This window comes from Molothrus aeneus, chromosome 3, assembly GCF_037042795.1.
Source record: "Molothrus aeneus isolate 106 chromosome 3, BPBGC_Maene_1.0, whole genome shotgun sequence".
Taxonomy (NCBI): domain Eukaryota; kingdom Metazoa; phylum Chordata; class Aves; order Passeriformes; family Icteridae; genus Molothrus; species Molothrus aeneus.
In genome coordinates this window covers 85,901,151-85,916,155 of record NC_089648.1, presented here as the reverse complement: position 1 = coordinate 85,916,155, position 15,005 = coordinate 85,901,151, and positions in this window count along the sequence as shown.

Below are 15,005 nucleotides of genomic sequence, written 5' to 3'. Positions count from 1 at the left end.
GAATGCAGTGTCAGCACCAAAGATACCTAGGATAGATACTGACCCTTTAATGTTCCAAGCTTTGAAGTTATTTTTGAAAGTGGTCAACAGGTCATCCTTTCACATACTTTCAAAATGCAGCCTAAATTGGAAGAATGCACTAGACCAGGAGCAGAGAAGTCAACAGACATCAAGGAGCACAGATCAATTTCTCTACCAAACAGGGAGGGCAAGCATGCGTTTCAAGTCTGTCCCAAAGGTTCTCTTTGCAGATAAATACTTAGATAGCTCAGCACAAAACATATGAGTTCCTGGAATCTAAGGATTCCTTGGAACACGTGAATTTGAGGGAAAAATGAATTCATGAAGCAAAGGAGGCAGAAGAATGCTAGTTCTAACTCAGCTTGACCTGCCTAATGTGTATATTTCCATCTCTCTTGCTTCAATAAAGACTAGACTAAACAAATACCATAGTCCTGAAAAATTCAGTCACATACTGGCAAATATTTCAAAAATTTCTGTGCATGTTAATTTTCATGGCTGAGATAGATATTGAAGTGACTTGAAATACAATATTTAAAGGAAAAATCTCAGTCTGAGGACTTTTATGAATATCAAACAAAAATTAAATAGACAACAAGGAGAGAACAGATGTAATAGCTCCCCAAAGGAAACAGAGGGACCAGCAGATAATAACGTAAAATCCTTCAATAAAAAAAATGTCTGTACGAGAACTTGGAAGAAAATAGAAGAGAAATATGGTTTAGGTACTACATACTTATTTATATAAACTTTATAATGGATGGCTATTGGGCCTGACCTATTTCTTGCAATGAGAAAACTTTCACTGAGTTCAGTTAGGCCATAGGTTTGCAAATGATTAAGTGTTATTTCAAATAATGATGAAAAAGAAAATGGTGTTTTCAATTCAAATGAGTTCAGGTTCTCTCAGATACTTCCTAGGTGAATGCCTCATGTGGTCTAGAAAATGCTAATGGCAATGCTAACATTGGCAAGCACAGCTCAGCCCAGGAACTAGAGTAGAAAGAATACCTGCTTGTGTTACAAGCATGAGGGGAAAATAGTTGGAAGCATCATTGTTTTCCTCGTTGGCATGTTTTCCTGCAGAGACCATTCCAAAAATGATTGAAGTAATTGGCACCAGAGGGAAAAGAGAAGGGGTGTCAGATTAAGGCTGCTTGAAATCAGCAGAAAAAAATCATTCCATTGGTAGAAAAAGAGGAGGTGTAGCCACTTGCAAGCAATGAGAACGGCTGCTGTTGCCAGAGAAACAATTAAGACCAGATGAAGAACCTATTCCTTTGAAAGGATCACCCAAGACTGGGAGCCCTGGGTTTGCCTTTTCCTAATTCAAAAGGGCTGTTTCAGGTGTAGTATAAGAGCAAAAACATGCAACAATTAATAGCATGTGGGGAACATTAATAGGACCACATTTAACCACCTTAACCACAGCTCTTTTGTATTTGCAAGTGGGAAAATAAGTAAAGGATAAGCAGTGTTAGCTAGGACTGTGAGGCAGGAGATCTGGCACATGACAATAGAGTAGAAGAGGGAAGTGAGTAGATAAACTAGTTTTAAGACCATATGCTCTGAGAAACAGGAATTTGTGGTTAAGAAGGTGAAAGACTGCCCATTTGTCCAGGTGTCATTGGCACTGGTGCATTTTCAGTCTATGTCAACCAAAGCAAATTATGAAAGTTCAGTGAATTTATTTAGCTTTTATTAAGAATAAATTAACTACTCAGGATTTTGAGAAAGGTTTAGCTTGTGAAATGTGCCCTCTTTTTTGGAAGAGGGCAAGGGATTACTTTTAAGCTGATGCATAGTTAGATGTGAATCACACCTTAGTGAATTGATTTTTTTTGCCTATAAAACTAAGTAGTCCATCCACATGACAGTAGGAAAGCTAAGTACTAAACAATGAAGTCATTGATTGTGGAAAATCGTACACAGTTGCTGACTGAATAGTTTCATGTTATTAAACATACATAAAGCTGAATTTCAAGTTCCATGAGAAAGGTGTTTCACATCAAAAAATCCTCAAAAGATTGAAGAAAAAGCTCTGGAAACCAAGGATAAAGCTGAGAGAGAGACAGAGAGAAGCCAGAGGAAAATGAAATTGTAAAAATGAAAAACTTCAAGGGTTTGAAAACAATCGCTAAGAAGATTAATGAAAAGTATTTTTCACATTTGTTGTCTGCACACCCATGAATATCTGTGTTTCTGGTTTTTCTGTCTGGGTCTGATCTAAGGCTCACTGAAGACATCCTAAAAAATCTCACAAACTCCAATCAGACAAGGAAATGGTCTTTTGATACCTAATAAGCACTGTCCATAATCATGCAATATATATTTGTAACTGTCTTTCACACCTGGAAGAAAGTGTAATTTGCCAAGCTATTGGTTGGCAGGTTTCCATGACACCTGTCTTTTTCCTGACTATTGTTTTCTGAAAAGCTGCTTGTTTTGGATGATTTAGTCCTGTCTTTATACAGAGCCTTCTATAAACTTGTCATGAGGTTGTGAAAGATATTACTTTTTTAAAAACCTGCAAAATGCAAGAATAAACCTTTGAAAAGTACGTCCCATGTAGATGCATATCTAGATATTTATTGCAATAAATAATGCATTTACTTAAGTAGACAAGTCTATGAGAGAGAGGCAAGGGATACAAACACCATGGACTGTGTTTAGGTTTGTGAGAAGGGAACCAGTTAAATTGTACAAATGAGAGAGACTGGTCGGCACTTCCATAGGCAAATGGATTAGTGGTATTTCTAAAAGCAGTTCATTGTGATCTTAGACACAAATATCTACCAGAAGCAAGCAGCTCTAGTTAACTTTTATTCAGATTTCTAGTCCACCAGTGTCTGAGTAAAATCTTAATTATGCGATAAAAACCCAATAGAAAAAGCAGAAGAAGAAAGAATACCAAAACACATTTGCATTAAGATTTCATTTTTTTATTTGGTTGTCTAGGTTTTATATAGGTGTTTACAGTACAGATTTGAGCAGTACAAAAAATGTCAAAGCAAAAAATAAAGGAATATTCCATTTAAATTTATGCAGCTGTGAAATATATAGTTTAATCTTGAAAATTTTCTCCACTGTTTTCCTCCTTTGTCTGATAAAGAGATGGGAAGACTGGGAAAAATTTCTACAAAGTCTCAGGCTGCATGGAATTATTTTAAATTCATGCACAAATTGACACTTTTCCAATCAACTTTATTTCTTTTTAAATTTTTTACTCTTCATTTAAAAATGCATATCTTCAACCTGGCTTTCATAATCATTTTATTTGTCATGATGGTTTGTGTCTAATTTCCTAAAAAGGATTGAGTAGTTCTCTGTATTTTAAAATATGCATTTTCACCCATAGAGATTTATGCTTGAAAAACCTAAGCAAGCAATGACCTTGGTAAGTAGAGCACTGCATTGGGAACTTCAGCTTTTTTTTCCTTGAGCTCAGTTAAGAGTCCTTGGAGTAAACTAGAATTACTGACCTGACTTGTCTGTCTTCGCAGTCGGTCCAGGGACAAAACTAATTAGAGATAATTAATGATGCTTTCATGATAGGGGAAGATGGGATTAATGTGAGAAAATCAAAGAAAATGCACATGTAGAAATAATTTATATTTCTTGGTGTAAGTTGTTTCACTGGCTGGTGCAGTTCAAATGCAGGTGCTCAAGACAAATTCTACATTCCATTCCTCAAGGCAGATTTTAGTGAGTAATTGAAATGAAAAAGGTTCTCTGTGACAATTAGGGTTTTTCAGTATTCTCAAAATGGAAGATGGGGAAAACAGCAGAAAACTGGCATTCGTATTCAGACACATAAAGCTTTTTTGAGGTTCTTCTGCTCCCTCAACTCAAGAGGAGGAAAAGTCTTATGGCTGTTTGTTGTCAATCAAATACATGTAATATCTCTGTTCTTGCATAGGAAATGCCATTCCTAGTTTTAAAGGGAAAAAAGGCCCAACTCTAGGCCACTGAGATCTTGCCTTGAGCAAACTCCCAATGAATGCATCCAAGACAGTAGTGACTCTGAGAAATGTTTCTAAGAGTGGTATACAGCCCGTTAGACTAGGATCATTTTGCTCTAAAAATCTATGAAGCTAAGATTAGGCAGGTCAAAGGTGTATTCAAGGAGGTAAACATTTTCTAGTAAACCCTCAGAAATTCAGTAGGGAATTGTATATACATATTTAGTGATCTCAAAAGGTACACATTTAAGAAGAAGGAAATACTTTTGCATTCCTGAGCTTATAACTCAATCTGTTTTAGATATCCTTAGAAATCCCATCACAATGACTAGCAGATTGGGTCACTGTAGATGAAATTCACTGTAGGTAGAAAAAAATATTTTTGGGTAATCTAAAACCACATTTTTTTCTTTAGTACATATTTTATAACTTAGTTTCAAAAAAACATGATACAAGTAATTATGAGTGAAGCAAACTAATATTGTTATATGGGAATCTTACTATTAATGTGTCTCCTTTATAATAGGTCAATCTCTTTGTGAGGCTTTATTATTACTGTAGAACTGTCAAGAATTCAGCTCTTGTTTAGGCATCTAGATGAAGCAATTCTCAAGAGCATGCATTCAACAGATCTATTCTTCTCAGTGGGACATGCTGAGAGTTTAATACTTCAGAATATCTCTGTGGTTCATTTATACGTTTAACTGGAAATTAACTTTTTGGGCAATCTGTCCTCTCACATTGGTATCAAACCAGGAGTTGCTGAGTTGCTGATTGCTTTTGACAATATGACTTTGAAACTTTAATAGCAAAGACCATTCAATGTTATTGCACGAAAATAATAAGTGTAAAGTTCTTAGCATGATTTAGACAAGAACTTGGTATTCAAACCACATTTACATACTTAAAATCCATAAAGAGCATGCTTTTCATGACCTTATCTAACCTGAGATGTCTGATTCATTCTGGTAAAAAAATATTCCTATCAAATATTCCAATAAAAATGTATAGTTTTTTTTCTCCCTAAAATAAAAACAGACCAGTCTTTTCCTTTAGTGGATATTGGGTGCTAACATGACTGAAAAAATTACAGAGATATTGAATTCCCTTAGACAGAATACATATTTAAGAAAAAAAATATTTTTTTCCACCTCAAAAATATTTATTACAGGCTTTGAAGTGGTTTTTTCATCCATTAAATTTCATTAATTTCAAGAAATTTCTGAATTTACAGAGTGGTACATTGTGAAGGCTCAGAATCTTTGTAAGGAATCAGGAATCAATTCCAAAACAATCAATCCAAATCAATTCCAAAACAATTTTAATAGTAATAATATATCCCAAAAAGACCTAGCTCAGGTATGGTCTACTTAGTTAGGAAAAGCACCTGACCCCTTGCTTCACAAATCCTAGGGGAGGTTTCTAATCAACTGTCTGCAAAAAGTATCACTAAATGACTTACTCTCTTTACCCTTTTTTTCCTCTCCCCACCTTAGCGTTAAAGAACTTAAGAAAAAAGTTTCACCAATTCTTTAGTCAACTCAAGTCTGTGGCTGTGCTTCCCAGAGTATAAGCAACAAGAGACAGAAGTGTTTGTAGAGCACAGCTGCTTTTTGTTAACTCTAAGTTCAGTGATAGAGGTGAGATGTAAATTACAGTACATTCTGCCTTTTTGCATTTCTGAATGAAAATAATTCTTATGTGCTCAAAGACCACAATACAATATAGCATTTTGGAACACTGCTGAGAGCCACTTGAAGAACTGAAAAAGTGGAGAATATAGATGTTTGTCTCTTTAGATGGTTATCTCAGAGACAGTACAACCTGTTCTATGTTCAATATCTCCCCATGTTAAGGGAATGCATACCATTAGCTTATCTGCAACAAAAGACTTCTGAGGCTATTAAACTGTTCTATTTATGTAAGGCTCCTCAAATATACCATCTCAATCTATAATACTATCAATATTTTAAAATGTCATCAAAAACACTTAAAAATTTACTTTGTCAATAGCACATGAATGTTTTTTTCTCTGGCTTAATGATTAAAAGCTTTCTGGATTTGTATTTAGATTTTTAATGCCATTAATGTTTTATGAATGATTGATTTTAATGAACACTGTGTTTCAAATTGCTTCCTCTGGTACTGAATGAGGTTGGCCTCTTCTATCAGACATTCACAAGTCAATAAGGTCATAATAACCCGTTGACAGCAAAAAGCATGAGCACCTAGAAGAAGTGGTAAACAACAGTGAATGGCTCCTACTTCTTAGTTTCCGGAATCTTCTACTGCATTTTGGATGTAACACTCCTGTGAATTAGTCTTCCTAACCTCAATTTACTGAGAATGTAAAAAACAGATTTAAAACTCTTGAATATAATTTTCTCTTTTTTTATTTTGTCACAACATGCACCTAAATTGCATATAAGGAAGCTACCTCTCTTGTGTAAATGCCAGTTTCAAAGTTGTTTTGGTAATTCAGAGGTTTTATTCAGTTATAAAGTCCGTTAGAAACATAAGTTTCAATGAAATTGGACATTTAGTGAGCTGGACAATTATGAATTCAGACATCTAAAATCCAAGCAAACAATGCAAGTATAGTGACTAATCAAGGAAGTGTTGAGTCACCACCCTTGGAGGTATCTGAGGGTGTGGTATTCAGGAACACAATTTAGTGGTAGACTCGAAAGTGGTGGATTATGACATAGATGATCTTAAAAGGTCTTTTCCAACCTAGAAGACATTATGATACTACTATCTCTCAGGCAATCACTTTTAAAATTGACTACCATATAATATGGTTTTGAGATGAAGATATTCTCCTAGTAAATACAGAGTTAGGTTTGACACCACTCGGGATTTTAGGTAATAGCCAATTTTCCCTCCTGTATAGAGTACTCTAACCAAGAGGTCATTAGCAGAAAACACTGCCTCCTTTGCCTCTTCATTGAAATGGAATCTTTCATCAGCAGAGCTTTCTTTGTGTAGAGCACACTGCTACCCATGAGCCTTAGGCATAGCCAGCATGACAGCTATGACACATTCCTTCTAAATGATGCTGGAAACTAAGAAGAAACCAGGCACCAAGCTGCCCATGCTCTTCTGTAGAGTCTCGTAATTAGGCTTTTAAGTAAGTCTCAGATCAAAGGAGTGAATTATATAAATCCAGTCATCCCCACTATGAGAAAGCCCATCAAGCACAAACTTTTTGAACTTATTTCTTAGTTCAAGCCATTTAACTTCCTCTTAAATCCTATTTTAAAAGCTGAAGTGGCATTTACACTCTCAAGTATATACTCACCCATATTGCCCAATTTCAGAAGCAGTTCATGGATATAATAAATGAAGTTAGAGAGCCATGAAATATAGAAAGTTAATTACAGAATTTGTGTGGTGGCAATAACACTCTGCCAAAGTATGAAGAAAGAGAAAGAGATTAAATCAAGTTTCCTTCAATCTTCAAACTTTGGCACTTATGTCTTTTGTCACCTTTTTTTCCAGCTTAAGTATAGATGTTCTGCTTTCAAAATGTCAGGAAACTCCCTAAACTTTATTGTATACTTTTCCCTTTCTATCTCATTTAAATTAATGTTTATGAAATACCCAGGCTTGAGGTTTGTCTCATATGATTACTTTGTATGCACATGCTCTACCTGTATATGCTGTTATAAAGGATTGGGCTTGAGACAAGAAAAGACATTCACATGCTATCCAATTTAAGAAGTCCCTTGGTGTCCATCTGGGACAAATTTAATTTTCATTTCATATTTAAAATCATAAGAACACTAATAAAAATTACAAGAACAATAATACACTAAGGATATCATAGCAAATACCTAGATGAAAATTTCTAGTTATTTATGATAATCTCTTCATTCCTTCCTGCAGAGGAGAAGTCTTTCTCTCTGTATATATACCCTAGACAATAAAAGATTCAAATTTTCAAAAAGAGAACTGCATACAATTACTGAAGTTTCAAAATCAAATAAAGTAAAGCTGAGAGTGTTTATTATGAAGCCTTCAAAGCCTTCAAATTCTTCTAAACACGGTCTTCTGAAAAAGTGCTTAAAGGTGGCACCTTGAAAGCAATGCAGCACAGAAAAATTCACATCATGTTTTTTTTCATGTAACTATGAAGCCAATAGGACATTCTTTTCAGACTCATTTAACCCCCAGCACTTTTTTTCAGAACATTTTCCTCTCAATTTTTCAGAACTTGCTAGAAACCAAATACATGCAAGAAAAACCAAAGTTACCACATGAAAAGGGAAGATAAAATTTAAGTTAATGCAGCTAACTGTACAACTACCAAACACTACCAGATGAGTTTATCCCTTGTGTTGTGGAAGAAATATTATACTTCTGCTTCTTTAAGTGTTTCAATGTTCTCCTTTGATGATCAAAAAAGATGTGAACAATTTTGACTTTTATGAATGGTTGAGGGGCTGTGATAATATTCATATGGCTGTGGCCTTACACTGTATATTTAAAAAAATCACACAGACTTTTCTATTTCAGAACATTTTGGAAGATTTTTCTGTATTTCACTAAGTTCAAATATACCCTACTGGGAAAGACGTAATGGCAACTATACTTTGTGTAGATTTCTGTGCATGCTGATGTTAGGTGCAGCTGGATACCTTCAATGGAATGGACCCCGACAGACTCCTTGTTGCTGTTCCCTATCTTGGCACACCATTTACAAGAAACAGTTATCTTAGAAAACTCTTCTCCTATTTGAATTTTGTCAAGATTGTCCAAATTATTAAAAACTTATTCTAAAGGCACTAACACCTAAAGGTTAGCCAACAAGTACATAAGTACTTGTGTAACTACTTACGTAAGTACACAATTCTTTTCCTTATAAGCTAAACAAATATATACTTGTTAATATAGATGTAAAATGATGTCGGTCAGTTTACAAACCACAGTATGAATTATGTATGAGGTAGGAAACAAGAAGTTTAATGTCTGTATTGGTATTAAAGGGCTCTATTTAGGTCTGCCAACATCAACGGACTTTTGGCCATTTCCACCAGAAAATCTAATCTACTGACAGCTAATGGAAAGTCTTCTTTCTCCAAAGTGGTAGGGACTAGTGTATTTAGGGAAGCTCTGTTTCCCATGCTGCATGTACTGTGAGATTAGCAGAAACCTCTGATATGTTTGTGGCAGCATACATTCTTCTCTGTAAGAGGTTTGCTTTCCTCTAACACTATCGTATTATTTCCTTTGTATACTCCTTTATAGTGATGGCTAAAAGCTGAAATTCTAGTAATAATTGTGGCTGGAAATAATAGTGAACAATACTCAAAGGTTATTTTTACAATACCTGGAGATTCAAAGTAGTCAAGGAATTTTTTTTTTTCAGCTTTGCAGTTATCAAATAATTCTTCTATGTAAAAAAAATTAAAGTGATGTAATCTTTTTATGTAGCTGTTAGGTAGAAAGACCAGTGTCATCCCTGAAAAAGGCAGGATGACTGCTGAAGATAGGTGTTGCAGTGCGGGGGAGATGCAAAAAAGTAAATGTGAAATTAATAAAACTGACCTGAGATTTACATATGTACAACTTAACTTTCTGATCATTATTAAAAACAAAACAATTAATAGGTTTTGACTGAGTTCCAGCATTCTCTTCTATAGAAGCAATTATTTTAAAAGTGCAATATTAATGAACCTAGAGTACTACAGCACTCACAGACTGTACCTGTGTTTCAGGTTTTATAAAAAATTTATGCCATTAATGTTTCCCCTTTGGTGAAGCACTCAGGATTTATCCTGCTGTAAGATGCATGCATAGAGCTGCTAAACTTGACCATCAAAAATCTTTTTAAGGCCTTTAGTAGAAACTAATTCATAGACTCATAGAATGGTTCATATTGGAAAAGACCTTGAAAAGCATTGAGTTCAACCATTAACCCCACACTGCCAAGTCCACCACTAAACCTAAATGTCCCTAAGTGCCACATCTACACATCTTTTAAGTACCTCCAGAACTGGTGACTCAACCACTTCCCTGGGCAGCATGTTCCATGGCTTGACAACTCTTATGGTGAAGGAATTTTTCTTAATATACTATCAAAAAGTCCCCTGGGGACGCTGGAGGCAATTTCCTCTTGTCCTTGTTGTTTGGGAAAAGAGGCTGACCCCTCCACCCAGCTACAGTCTCCTTCCAGGTGGTTGTGGAGAGCAATAACGTTTCCTCTGAGGCTCCTTTCCTCCAGGCTAAGCAACACCCAGCTCCCTCAGCCACTTCTCATCAGACTTGTGCTCCAGACCCTTTGCTCCCACCACAGCCCTTCACTGGACATGCTCCACTATCTCAGTGTCTTTCTTGTCATGAAGGGCCTGAAAATGAACAGAGGATTTTGTGTTATGGCCTTACCAGTGCTGACTACAGGGAACCTATCACTTTTTTAGACCTGCTGGCCATGCTATTTTCCGGTAGAAGCCACAGATGCCATTGGCCTTCTTGGACACCTGGGCACACACGCTGGTTCATGTTTAACCACTGTCAACCAGAATCCCGAGGTCTTTTTCCAACTGGCAACCTTCCAGCCAGTCTACATCCAGCCTGTAGTGCCACATGGGACTGTTGTGATGCAAGTACAGCACCTGGTGTTTGGTCTTGTTGAACCTCCTACAACTGACCTCGACCCATTGATCCAGCATGTGTGGATCCCTTCCTACCCTCCAGGAGATCAACACTCCCACTCAAACTGGCCTCACCTGAAACTGACTGAGGGTGCACTTGATGTCCTTGTCCAGACTGCCCATAAAGATATCAAACAGGACTGGCTTCAATACTGAGTTCTGGGGAAGCCCAAGAGTCATTGGCCACCAGCTGGAGGTAACTCCATTCACCACGACTCTCTGGGCCTGGACTTCTGGACAGTGCACCTGTCCAAGCTATAAGCAGCCAGTTTCTCCAGAAGAATGCTGTGAGAAATGATATCAAGACCATTACTAAAGCATCATTTTATCCCTCAGCCACTAAGTGTGTCCCGTGCCATAGAGGCAGGCTAGGGAAGTCAGGCAGGACTTGCCTTTCCCAAACCCATGCTGGTTGAGCCTGATACCCTGGTTGTCCTTCATGTGCCGTGTGATGGCACTCAAGATGCTCTGTAACCATCCCCAACACCAAGATCAGGCTGATACACCAGTAGTTCCCTAAATCCTCCTTTCAGCCTTTCTTGTAGATGGGAGTCACATTTGCCAACTTCCAGTCAACTAGAACATCCCTGTTTAGGCAAGACTGTCAAAAAATGATGCTTGGTGAGCACTTCCATCAGTTGTCTCCCTCAGCACCCTTGGGTGGATCTGATCCAGATCCATGGACTTGTGTAGGTCTAAATGGTGTAGCAGATCACTGACCATTCCGTCCTGGATTATGGGGATTTTATTCTCTATCCCTGTGTTACAGTTCAGGGAGGTGGTACCTAAAGAACAACTGGTCTTACTTTTAAAGATTGAGCTAAGGAAGGCCTTACATACATCAGCCTTTTCCTCATCCTTTGTCACTATGTTTCTTCTCATATCCAATCAATGATGGAGATTCTCCTTAGCACACCGTTTTTTGCTCATATATTTATAGGATCATTTTATTGTCTTTTACAGCAGTAGTCAGGTTAAGTTCTGTCTGGGCTTTGATACTTCTAATTTTCTCCCTGCATAACTTCATGATATCCTAGTAGTCCTTCTGAGTTTCCTGCCCCTTTTTTTTTTCCTGAGGTCCAGCCAAAGCTTCCTGTTTTGCCAGGCTGATCTTCCTGCCTGATAGCTCATCTTTTGGTATGAGGGGACAGCCTGCTCCTGCATCTTTCAGACTTCCTTCTTGAGCAATGTCTCTTCTTCCTGGGCTCCTTTGCTCTTCAGGACTGCCCCCAAAGGTACTCTGTCAACCAGTCTGCTAAACAGCTCTGTCCCAGGGAAGGCAGGGTGCAGTTCCAGTAGAGTGTCTCTCTCTCCCCCACTCTCCATGACACTCGTCAACCTCCCACAGCCTAGGGGTTTCTTTTATGCCTGTGGGGGCTTGGCCACCATTGTCCCTGGCCCTGCCCAGGCCCTGTCATCTGCTTTCGTGTGAGCTGCAGGCTCCTGGCAGCTCCCTTAGCTCTCCTGAGATTCTCCCAGTTTGGGAACTCTCCCAACGCACCCTGCTAGAGCACTCTGCTGTTGATCATCTTGGCGCGAGGACATAAAAAAAACAAAAAAGAAAAAAAATCAACTCAATATCCATATGTATAATTGATTACTTAAAATGTATGTAAATAATAGTCACTGTTCTAGAGCTTATTACTTACACAGACCTAATTAAAACAAAACTCAGGCTGATCAGTATGACCCTAATTTGTCACAGCAGTACTAGGTTGGTAGAGAAGCCAGTGATACTGGCTGATAGTTTTGTTTATGAGGCTGTCTCTGATTCCTAACGTGCAAGTTGTAAGCAACTTCTGATCAAAATTTATTTAATAAAATTGCCTTACCTCTATTAGCAATATTCTTATTTGCAATATTTCCTACCATAAAGTGCAGGAAGATCTGGTGAAATCTCCTGTTTCTTCAGTGTTGGTTGGAGTTGGTTGATAAGAGGTCACTCACAGATGTCAGAGCCTCAGCCCTACCCAGCATTTTCAGGGATACTCCACCTAAAACATAATTTTAGGTTCCTGGTTCATTATGTTCCTAAAGTCCCTATAGAATAAGAATATCTCATCAGTATGTGCCACTTAATCTGCAAGAAATTAATTTGTTTACACCCTTCCATGCTGCCTCTTGTGTTTGTAGCAAGTCAGTCTCTCTTTCCTGAGCCCTACTTGCTTAAATCTAGATAAAGTTAACAGAAAAGGAAATGGCAAAGGTCAGGTTACAAATCTATAAACCTCATGATCTGCTAAGCTGCAACTACCACTGGAGAAAGGTCTTACATGTGGCAGGTTGCTCTCCTCATATGCTAGTTCCCACAGGCCATGGGAAATTCTGCCTGTCACCTCCCAAGAGGAAGCCTTCCTAAAAAGAAATCTGTAAAGGGATCCTGCAGGAGAATATGTACTGATGGGACTTGTTTTTCAGACAACCCTTTTCAAAAAGTAAAGTCACATCAAATAAGACATGCCTCTGCAGATCCATCAGGCAAAACCATACTTCTGATGCTACACTGAGAACTAATATCTGTCTTCTTGCTGCCAGTAGTGTTTTAAAATGTGATAAAGAAGATATCACAGTCACTGTTTTGCAGATAAGAATAGATGAGAGGGAGCTTCCTCTTCTATTATTCTTATTTGATCCAAGAATTGTTTTGGCATATTTGAAAGGATAGAAAAGAGTCCTCTGAATGGAAACTATCAATTTTTCCAACAGGCAAATAATTTTCTTTCTGTGATTCTCTATGTATTTTGGGGTTTAATTAAAACAAAAATTGTTTTCAAAATACCTTTTTGTTTGTCTGCATTAAAAGTTTTCAGATTTAAGAATTTCCCAACATTCTCTCTAGAGGACAAATAGGCATTATAATTTTTTTATTTCTGCGAGTTTGCACAAAACAGCTCTGCTGTAGCAATAATCAGCGTCTGTGTTCAGCTCAGCTGATAACATAAGGGTAAGGACTACATCAATTTTACAGAAAGAAAAATGCTAGTCTAATTAATCCTGTAAAAACAAATGTGTAAACTGCAAAATTAACCACTAGGAGATTATGCAGCAAAACATAAATGCCACAGAAACTTTACTAGCACAAAGTTAGTTGCCAAAGGACTATCAATCACTGTTTGATTTGACAGCAACTGAGCAGGATCTTGTGAGTGAATGTGACTGAGTGTTAGACTAAGGCATCTAAAGAAGTGCTTGAGTCCCACTGTAACCTGGGGTCAAAGTCTTTGCTGTTTCACTACAGGTTTTGAGCTTCCTGGTAAAAATTTTAATTATTGGGTCCTATTCCTTTCAGATCTGAAAGAGCCAAAACTAAAAGCTAGCAGACCTTACACCATGGAAGTGTTGAGGAGAAGAGGGAAGGAAGGGTTCCTTCTAGAACTGTGTGTGGTGATTGGCCTTCCCGCTGCTAATTACATGAAGAAGAAAGTCTTTCCAATTCTGCTTTTGTACTAATATAACCTGTGCTAGCCCGTTCTAGAAAAGGAGAGATGCTACCAGAGAAATATATTTTTTTCCAGGAGAGGTTTTTCTTGGAATAACTAATGGATCATCTATTGTTGCATTAGGAACCCTCGTCATTCTTCAGCTTGTGCTTTCAAAGGAGACAGCAGTTTATTAATGAACAGTCACAATGGCACTGGGGTGAGCTCCTCCATGTCAGGAAAGCATAGCTGGTCACATACTGAGAGGATCATTCAAATGTTTTTTAACTTTCTGTAACTCAGATCTACTCAGTCAAAGAAAATCCATGTTTGAAGTTTCATACTATTTTAACAGTATAAAATATTTATCTCTCCATTTAGTATAAAGCTTTTAGATCTCAAAGAAGTCTAAATTGAATCCATCTGATTCATTGTGTGCCTGTGTGTGTGTGTGAGTGATATTGAGTAAGAGCCCAAATAATTTTAACTTGGGGTTTCATTTTTAATGCACTCATTTGAAACAAAAAAGAAAGTGTCTTTACACTACATGCTGCAGGTAGTACTGGAAAAACAGATTCTGTGGAAAAAAAAAGTCCCAAAATGTTCATGTATTTTTATCATTTCCATTTTCTGAAAGAAATTGAAGACCAAATTCAACTTGCTACTTTAACAGTCATTCTCAGGCTTGTCTGTGATGGGCCAGGATTTTACCTACATTCCTGAGGCTGTGGCTACACAGCTAAGTGAAATATTGCCCTGTTCAGGCATCACAACTAATTACTATAAAAATGCCTAGTGCCCGGACCACTGGTTTGTCCTCACAGCAGCACTTACAAACCATTCCCAATGGTTCAGCCCTTCATGCAGCTATTATGTTCAGAATCTGAGAGAATTTCAAAGTATTGAAGAGGCTGAAAAATCCTTTTTGACCTGGCTAGGTACCACTG